Source organism: Arvicanthis niloticus, chromosome 1 (assembly GCF_011762505.2).
Source record: "Arvicanthis niloticus isolate mArvNil1 chromosome 1, mArvNil1.pat.X, whole genome shotgun sequence".
NCBI lineage: Eukaryota > Metazoa > Chordata > Mammalia > Rodentia > Muridae > Arvicanthis > Arvicanthis niloticus.
Window position 1 is genome coordinate 53,434,460 of NC_047658.1, and position 10,352 is coordinate 53,444,811.

The window sequence follows — 10,352 nt, forward strand, 5'->3', positions numbered from 1 at the left end:
TTCCTCCTCTCCTGTGGTGTTCCAAAGCACAGATGACCACTTTCTTTCTATTTCTTTTCTAGATTATCAAATCCGGTTTCATTCAGTGGCAGCATGTACCTTTGTACTCTGCTTTCAGGGAGTAACCAAGGCTGATCTTGTCTCCCTGTTGGTGACACTGAACTCATCAAACTGTGAGCTCTAGCCAATGAGAAGGTTTTTGTGGTCTAGTTAAATTAAAAACCCCAGAGGAAGCAGGCTTGTATTACCAAGCTTAAAGGTGAAAATCCAGCATGCTGAGGGTGATATTAGGAAGGCATAGAGGCCATGTCTTTAGTGACATCCCAAGCCACTCATGCTGAAGAAAGAACCTTATTTTTCTAGGACTTTTTATATCAGATTTTCAAGGTGCTTTTCCCTAAGCTAGGTGAGGGATGTGTGCTGATTCTCAGAACTTGTTGGGAGCTGACTTTAGTAGAAAGTGGCTAGATCAACTTTGCAGCCATCTGGAACCATATACCCTGATGAAAGACTTGGTTTTCAATAGCCTACAACAGCTGAAGCACACTCTGATATCCCACATATTTTGTGTTGCTGTTTACTGCCCCCAGCTGCAAGGCGCACGTGGTATCCAAGCCTGCAAGGCACACAGTGCATGTGCTGTCCACGCTATAGACGCCTGTAAGGATTACGTCATATCCACACCTGCAAGGCACGTGGCAAAAGCGTATAAATACCTCAGAATTCCCTTCAATAAAAGAGACCTGACTTGAGACTTGGTAAGAGACTTGAGGCTTGATCACACCCTGTCTTGTCTTCATTCTTCGCGTCTCCTGCCCCTGCAGCCCCACTCTCTCTCATGACCAGAGCACTTAGCCCCAAAATGTTGAGGCAGAGTGTGGGCCTCAACAAGAACTCCTGCATTCCCAAGAGAAGCAGAGCCTTAGGGGCCTGTGTGTGTGTGTGTGTGTGTGTGTGTGTGTGTGTGTGTGTGTGTTTGAGAATCAAACGCTGAGAATAGCTCCAAGGCAAATTCACAGGCTCCTGGGATTCCAGCAGTGGAAAGACTGAGATAGGAGAACGAGTTCCAGGTTAGCCTGGGCTACATAGTGGAAACCTGGGTGGAGGGGATGAGCAGATAATCATCCAATAGATCTTTGTCTTACAACTACTTCTTGATAGTCTTTCCCAGCTTATAACATTCAATTGTTTTATTTGGGAAGTAACAAGCGTAAGGAAGGAGGAACCTGTCTCCAGGTTTTAGGGGAAAACCATAAAACATAATGGGATTCAGTACATTTCAGAGACTCTTTCTCCTTGGCTCCTTTTCTCCTAGCCACCTGCCATCCCTAAATCCTCTGGCCCACTTACTTTCGGTCAATTAGCCACCAGACTCTAGGCTCCAGTTCCTAATTAACTCGTCCTTTTTGCTCTCAGTGGTTCAGCACAGGCGCCTTAGTTTCCTGCTGAGGTGACTGTTCTCTCCCTTCTTGGCTGCCTGTGTCCTCCTGCTCACCTGATCTCTGCACACCACCAGCCCCAGCTACTGAAACAGCCTAGCTGAGCATAACACATCAAACTTTCCACTAGTCCCCTTGTCCTAAGCATTTTCTCCATCCGGGCCATTCCACATGCTTTTTGAAAGGTCCCCTCCACTCTTCTCCTTCTGAGGTCACATTTGCTGACTTGCCTATGCCTGAGGTTTAGGACATGTTATTTCTTGGTGGTGGTTTGGATAAGAATGGCACCAATAGGCTCATAGTTTTGCTTGGTCATCAGGGAGTGGCACTACTTGAGAGGGATTAGGAGGTGTGGCCGTGTGTGGCACTGGGGGTTGGCCTTGCAGTCTCAAAAACACAAGCTGGGTCTAGTCTCTCTCTCTCTGCTGCCTGTGGATCCAGATGTAGAACTCTCAGCTACTTCTCCGACACCATGTCTGCCCACAGGCCGCCATGTTCACTGCTGTAATAATGGATAAACCTCTGAAACTGTAAGCAAGTCCCAATTGAATGCTTTCTTGTGTTGTTGTTTGTTTGTTTTGAGAGAGCATTTCTCTGTGTAGCCCTGGCTGTCCTAAAACTTGCTGTGGAGACCAGGCCTTGAACTCAGATCCTCCTGCCTCTGCCTTCCAAGGATTGTGGGATTAAAGGTATGTGCCACCACACCCCAACTAAATGCTTTCTTTTATAAAAGTTGCCTTAATCATGGTGTCTCTCCACAGCAGTAGAACAGGGCCTAAGATACCTCTCTCTGAATGCAGCATCTTGATGTCTGAGAAAACAACAGAAACAAAAAAAATCATCATTCCCCTCATTCTGTCCCCGAGAAGCAAATCACAAAGCTTTCATTCTAGATGTGCCCTTGAGGAAAGGGATCTCTTTATCCCCGAAGACCCAGAGATGCCAAGCAGAACCTGAACAAACTGGTCTGGCACCGTCCCCACCTGTGATTGCTGCCTTTGTTCAGTTTTATTTTCCCACGATATACACTTTTTATCAAGTAGCACATAAATAAACACAGGCGTCAGTGTTTCTTCAAACCTTCATTTCTGAAGGCTGTGGTGTCACAAAAAAGTTACAAATCCACTTATATGATTTTCTCTTGATCATTTGTCTTTTGCTTTCGGTGTCTCAGCCATGAACCTAGCCACAGGTAAGGAAGATAACTGTCTCCCTCACATCTCCCTTGATGTGGGGCCCATGCTCTCATTATTGTGTTTTCTCAACCCAACTGTGATTGTGACAAGTGATATGCCTAACTCCATTGTAGACTGTGAATGAGTTGGTAACTTACCCACAATGCCTAGTACAGGAAGTATTCAGTCAGTGCAGAAAAGTCCTTTGGGGTCATTGCTGTTAAATCTGACAACTAGGGTGGAGGTTCACTTAGCTCTCCAGCACTGAGGGGTGTGGTTTGTCCATCTCTGTGCTGTGTTTTCTTTCTCACTTCTCCTTTCTACTTCCTGACTCTAGGCCAGTCTTGCCCACACTAGGACCAAGGAAATGGTGAACTACCGAAGGAAGAGCGTATGTGACAGACAGCTGATACTCCCACACCCAGAAGTCATATTCTCTGGTTATCTGTTATTCAAGATCCAGCCGTAGGGTGTGCAAAACAGCTTTAATGTCGGACATGATGCTGGAGAACAGGAACCTACAGGGAGAGGAGATCTACTTAATGTTAAAGTTTCACAGGTTTCAGTCCTTGATCGCTGGGTTCTGTTGCTTCTGGGTCTGAGGCAGAACATCAGGAGCACATGAGGGAGGAAAATGGCTCCCCTTGTGGTAAACTAGAGGCTCTGAGAGAAACCAGAGGGTCTGGGGAAAATATGCCCTTACAGATGCACTTAGATAACTACTTTCTCCAGCCAGGCTCCACCCGCAACAACCCTTTTAGTCTGAAGTCATTTGTGGATTAGCTCACTGGGTAAGTGTGGCCCTTATGACCAGTCACCTTCCAATAGCGCCTGCAGTTGGGGACCTAGCTTTGAACACACGAGCTTCCAGAGGGAGGCGGGATGTGACACGACACTTAAATTTTTACATACAGTGTGTGAAAAGTAGCAAAAGCCATCAATTCTTCAAAACACTCGCTAACAAGTCGGTCAGTGATAGAAATGGTGTCCACTGGGTTATTCCACAGCGGCATCTACCACTGATCCTTTGATGTTCAGACAACCTATGTGGAAGTATCTGCCATGTCTTTATCTTTGCTACTTGGCTGTTTGCTGATTAGTTTCATGGTGAAAGTCTTATTTTTGTAAGTAAGCTATTCTTGGCCATCACTCTAATCAACCTCATGAAGTTCTATAGTTCAGTAATCCAGGAAGGCTGCCTGTGAGGGGAAAGACCACTGCCTCTGTGGGGGTGGGTGGGGAATGGACTCTGGAATTAGTGTGAGTGGATCCAGAGGACATGTATAAATGTGAAAAGTCACATCATTACATCGTGTTGCTCTAAGCAGATTCTCTGCGGATCCTCTTAAGTCCCAGCTTCTTTCAATCCTTTGGGATGTCAGTTTCTTGTTTCTAGGTTATCTTCCTCCTTGGACCTCCTTTGATTTTTACTGAACATTATTGTTGATTAATTTTCTTATCTAGGGGGTATGGGTAGTAAATATCCTGGGTTATAGCATGTTTGAAAATTTATCTACTCTTTAGCACTTTACAAATAACTGTTTTGGCAGAGTTTATTATTCTAAGACCAATGTCCTCTCACTTGGTAACTCTGTTTTCTAGGACCTAAAGCTCATTGTGTTGGGTGACAGCTCTGCTTTTTGTTCTCTTGAAGGAAATACCAAATTTTTCATGATTTCCTTTTTTTAACTAGAACTATAAGGCATTGCTCTTTGCACCCAGGTTTAATTTAATTCAATAAATCTTTGCTGACGTCTTTTGAGTCTAGGCACTGTTTGTTAGTGAATAAATCAGGCAACAGTTCCTGTTTTCCTGGAGCTGGCAGAATAGTAGGGGAAGCTAGGTCACAGCTAATATGTGTAATGCATAAGGAAAGTATGCAGCATGCTAGTGATGGACAGGCCTGTGGAGAGCAGAAGAGAGCAGGTTGAGGGGCATGCTGGGAGGGGAGTTTATTTATTTATTTTTCCTAATCCTATTCGGTGAGATTTTTCAGTCTTAAGGACTCATGAACTTAAGTAAGTGTTGAATTAGGCATGGTGGTACACAGCTATAGTCTCAGACTGGGAAGGCGATGTAGGAGGATGTCTGATCTTTTCCTAATCACACAGTCAATGGATCTCTAGTGTTCTCCCCTCTTTAACACTTCTGGCCCTTTGTTTCTCTTACTGTACATCCCGAGATTCCTGGACCAACTGCTTTGTTGTTGCTTTTTGTTTCTTTCCTACAATACCTCTCCTTGCGTTTACATCTCTCCAGATGTTAACTAGTTCTGGATGGAGTACACTCTTCTTTAAGTTGCCTGTTTCCTCCAAGGTCAGCCTCCTGGTCGGTTCTTTTCGGACCTGTCTTCTGTGTTGCTGGTTTTCCCGGTGTATTTAGAAATCCTTGAGTTTTGCTCATATTTATGAACAAAGGTGCTCAATACGCTCACCTTTGTGTCTTCGCAGATGTACCGGCTGTTCTTTAGCTGACAGATCAGCAGAGAGTTTTGTGTAAGCAAGCAGGATCTAAAAGAATGTAGAACCAAGAAGTAGTAGGAGGCTTAGGGATGAGCATAGAGTACCAAGCAGGCCTTGTTCTAGTAGATAGGACACTTCAGCACTTCAGGCTGGGTCCATACAGCCTCCTCTAAACAAACATTCCCTTGGCAGATCACCTATGTCCTTCAGGGAGTACAGATCCTGATTAGGAAACAGGAAGCCATGACTTCAGGCCATTTCCTAGTCTTGTAGGGAAGAGGACAGGCATGCCCAGCACTGCTCCTGAAGGACCATCTAGACTCTGTGTTTGTGGACTCTGACCCTGGGCCTACTCACCCTCTCCCACAGGAAGCATTTTCTAGGTCAGGCTTAGGTTCCTCTGGTCTCTCCTGTCAGTGTCTCATCACTGCCCACTGTGGCATAACAAACAACCCATAATTCCAAGCTTTAGGACACCAAAACTTTGTAATCTATAATGATTAAGAAAATTTGTCTTCAGATGCTGTCAGTGTTGGGTTGGCTGGGAGGTTAAAATGCTGCCTACTTGCTGGGAATGTCTATGGCTGTCAGACAGAGCCCTGGTCCTCTGTGCTGGTCTTTTCACATGGCTACTGGGACTTTCCTCATCACACCGTAGCTGGGTTCTAAGAGAGCAGACTTAGAAGTGAGACCCACTAAAACAGACTTCACCTGTGCTACTTTCTCATTGGGAGGAATAGGCTATGCTGCCAAGCCTGATGTCCAGTGCCATGGTTCACTGTCCCCACCCTGATCCCATATCAGTCATCAGAGCCTCTGCCTATCCCTCAGACTTTGACCTGTAAATCATATCGTATCATTTTTCTTTTTAAGTAGCTTAGTTTTTAATCCTTGCACTAGTCAGCTCTTTCTAATGCAAAACTTGGGGAAGTCTTCTTGTCATGCCTCAGGACCGCCTGCACACTACTGAAACGCTGGGGTTTGATATAGGGCTTTAGCCCAGCTCACCTTTTTCATTAGAGTGTCAATCTTCTATTTTCCATGCTTGCTTAAAAGCATGGAACATTTTCTTGCTTGCTTGCCAGCTGCCACAACTTCAATCTCCCTATCACCTCTTGTGTAGTAAAATGTCCTTCCTTCATCTCTCCCTCCTCTTTCTCTTCCCTCTCCCTTTCATGCTTGGAGACAGGGTCTCATCTCCTAGGTTGGTTATGTAACTGAGTCTGTGAATTCTCATTCTCTGTTTTTATTTTCTAAGTCCTGGGATTACAGAAATATATCATCAAGCTTGGCCTTAAAACTTTCTTTGGGAGTGTGTGTGTGTTCTTATGGAGACCGGAAGTCATCTTGGGTATCATTCTTAGGAAACCCCTTTCCTGCCTTGTTATCTTGAGATTGGGTCTCTTATTGTCCTGAACTTTGTTGATTAGGCTAGATTGGCTGGTGTGGTGGTTTGAATAAGAATGGCCCCATAGGCCATATAAATGCTTGGTCAACAGGGAGTGGCTCTATTTGGGAGGTATAACCTTGTTGGAGGCAGTGTGTCATTTGGCATGTGCTCTGAGATTTTTTTTTTTCTTTTGGTTTGGTTTTTTTGAGACAGGGTTTCTCTGTGTATTTTTGGCTGTTCTGGAACTCACTCTGTAGACCAGGCTGGCCCTGAACTCAGAAATCCGCCTGCCTCTGCCTCCCAAGTGCTGGGATTAAAGGCATGCACCACCACTGCCCAGCAAGATCTTAAAAGCCCAAGCCAGGCCCAGAGTCTCTCTCTTCGAAGTTCTATTCTTGGCTACCTCTCCAGCACCACATCTGTCTGTATGTCGCCATGTTTCCAACTATGATGTTAATAGACTAAAACTCTGAAACCAGAAGCCAGCACCAGTTAGATGCTTTATTTTTTTATTTTATTTTTATTTTTTAAATAAGAGTTGCCATGGTCACGTCTCCTCACACAGCACTAGAGTAGCAACTAAGACAGCTGGGCAGTGGTCCCCAGGAACCTGCCTGTTTCTCCCACTAAAGTTACAAGCGCACACCAGCGCGCTTGTTCCCACACATTATGGGGATTAAATTCACTTCTCCAAGCTCGCATGGCAAATGCTTTGCAAAGAGAAATTTACCAGCATGCTCTGTTGGGAAGGTGACACCTAAAGCAAGAGAGTGCAGGAATCAGGCAGGTGGTGATGTCTATCCTCTACTTAACTGGAAGTGGTGGATGGTATGGCTGCTGGAGAAGTACCTTCCATATGTCACTGTCCCCAGATTTTATAAAATCTCCCTCTGGACCAAGTCTAAGTGTTTAGAGAGTTCTTATCTCCATGAAATTGCTTTGACCACTCAAGTATACTGAGCGACACTTGGCAAAATGCCACTCACCTGCCTGAGGCAGTACTGAACACCAGCTGTCTAGAACATGAGCCCGCATTTACTGTAGGAATGTTCCCTGAAGAAGACTGAGGGGAGAGTTCTTCTGAGCAACTGCGCTGTTCTTCATCTTATGGGCAGGGTGAATGTTACAGCTGATTGTGTTTCTTCCCCCACCCCCCTCTGGTTGCTAGGAAGCCCAGGGCAAAACTGCAGACCTCCACTGGCAACCACTCAGGACCTTTGCAAACCTTTTACACAGTCTGCTTTCCTCTTCTCCAACTGCTCTTTCCTACGTCACTTCTGTATCTGGCACCCACACTTGCTTCCCCTCTGCGGTGGGTACTGAGCGTGTTCTATGCTTGGCGCTGTTAAGGGCTGGACACACAGCAACTTCACCCCCCTCAAGATCCTTATTTATAATTTGAGTCTATTCACAGTAATTGTAGAGTTAAGCAGTCATAGGCACTGAGAGTTTCTTCCGGTAGTGAGCGTTAGGGAGGGAAGTGGTGGGTTATTCCTTTCTGGTTTCTGTCATCAGACAGCGTCCTCATGACATACCCCATGAGTCATACAGTCCTAATTTTGACCACTTTCACATCATTTGTTTTGCCACGGTGCAGCCCACAGAACATACCGAGTGTCCCACGCACACTCATCTAGATCATGTAAGCTTCTGTACAAACACATACTCAGCTTTTTTTTTTTTTTTTTTTAATTCTTTCTTTCCTTTTTGTGACATTGGAACTCACCCCTAGGGCCTGGTATATGCTAGGCACGCACTCTATCACTGAGTTACATTTGCAGCCGTACAAACTCAAGTAAAAATGAAACATAGGAGACAGAGAGGGAAGGCCCTGGGGGGATGGGGCAGGGGGTGGGGGGGATGGGGCAGGGGGTGGGGGGAGGGGGCAGGGGGTGGGGGGAGGGGGCAGGGGAATGGTAAAAATCGAAAGGTTGGCTGATTTCTATGTACCTTCCAGAAGACTATTCATCTGGGAGACCTCGACGCTAACTGATAAATGTGAGTTCTTAGTTCCCAGGTGACCAAGCTCCTTGGAGTTTTGCTTTCATTTTTCCTCACTGATGGAAACCTTCAGTTTAATTTCTCACTAACCAGTTGTTGAATCGATACTACAAAAATGGTGACAGATTCCTATTTCTGTTTTACCTTCAAGACACTTGAAATCAGTCTGCTGTTTGGTTATCACTCTAGTTTTAGCATTTATAGTTTATAGATTGATACTTCTTTAAAAGAAAATTTAAAAATACCTATAAGACAAAAAGCAATTTCATTGCCTGAATACCTTAAAACTTTTGGATGTCAGAAGAAGGCGTTAGATCCCTTGGAACTGGAGTTACAGATGGTTGTGAGCTGCAACATGGAAGCTAGAAATCAGACCTGGATCCTATGGAAGAAGAGCAGCCAGTTTTCTCAACTCTGGAGCCTCTCCAGACCTCCCCTGCCCAATGTCCTTTTAAAAGCAGAACTTGTCCCTCTCTCAAACTTAAATTACTAAGCTGTACTGAGTGAGGCTCTGGGTCACCCAAGCAAACCTGAGGTGCGTGCACACACAGTTTCCTTAGGTGCTATTTCCAGTATTGTTGCTGGCTGGCTGTGGCATCCTGAGCAACTGAAAGGGGACATGAATTTGTCATTCCTTCTTCTTTGCCCTTCAGCTTTTAGCAAGTCAGCTAACTTCTTTGAGTTCTCACCTTCTTCATCCACAAATGGCCCTACATTCTTTTAGGATTTGTCTACAGGAGATAAAGATTGTGGGGTTGTGGAGCCGTGGGACACGGAGCAATAGGCCTAGAGCAAGAGTGGAGTTGAGGTGTGTCCAAACCCTGGAAATCTCACCCCAGATCGGCGGGAGTAGGATTGCTTTTCCCCCTGCCCTGGGCCTGAATGTCCTGATGCATGTAGCCGTGTACCCCCAACCCTGCCTCACCAGAGGAGGTCAGGAAACCTGGTAGCCTGGTTTAACTTCCTCCTTCCCTCGCAAAGTCTTGACCAACAGCACCTGGGATTCCACTTTATGCAAATGAGGCATCCCCAGCACCCTGGCCCCAGCCAATGATGTGCACTCAGCCCGATAGCCCCTACTCACCATCCCCAAAGCTTTAAATAGCCTTTGTTCTCCCCAATAACTGGAACAGTTCTTCGAAGCCGTTTCTGGTGTATGTTCTTTGTCCATATACTGCTGAACCAAATCCTGCCTGCACCCAACTGCCCCAGCTAAGCTTTCCTCCTTCCAGCCCGGCCTGGTGCCCAACAGGCCTGGCTACCCCGAGAAGCACAGAAGCAGACATGGAGTGGCAAAAGATGGGGCTTACTTTTTAATCTACAGGATACTGTTATAGATGGGTTTATATTTGCTAGGCTGTGACTACTCACAAGCCCAGGGGAAGTTCCTGCGAAACCTTCCCACCGCTTACTATATATGTTTTCATCGTCAAGATAAATCCCTGAGAACACAAGTCCAATATGCCTGTCATAAAGCTTTGTCTGCTCTCAGCCCTGGGATGTTAGGTGATGGTGCTGTCAGGGTAGGTGTGAGTGTACTGCTCTGCCGGCCTCAGACCCTCTCAGACAGCTCCCCTTTACCCTTCTCTTTGACTCTTCCTCTATGTTGACTTCACTGTCTTGGTTTTAAGCCCCACCCCTAGGCTGATAGCACCCAAACTTGTATCTACAGCCATTGCCTCTTTTGCTGGAACAGATCAAGACCCCCAATGGGCTTTGGGATGGTTGGAACACTGTGGGTACTGAAAACCCAATCCACCCAGACTATAGTTCCTCTAATAGTCTCCTCCCGCTTTGTCTGATTCTTTCTGGCATCTTTCACATCTGTTTCCTCTTCCCTCTCATTGACTTCGGGTTGGTTCTGGTCTTATCATCTTTTGCCAGG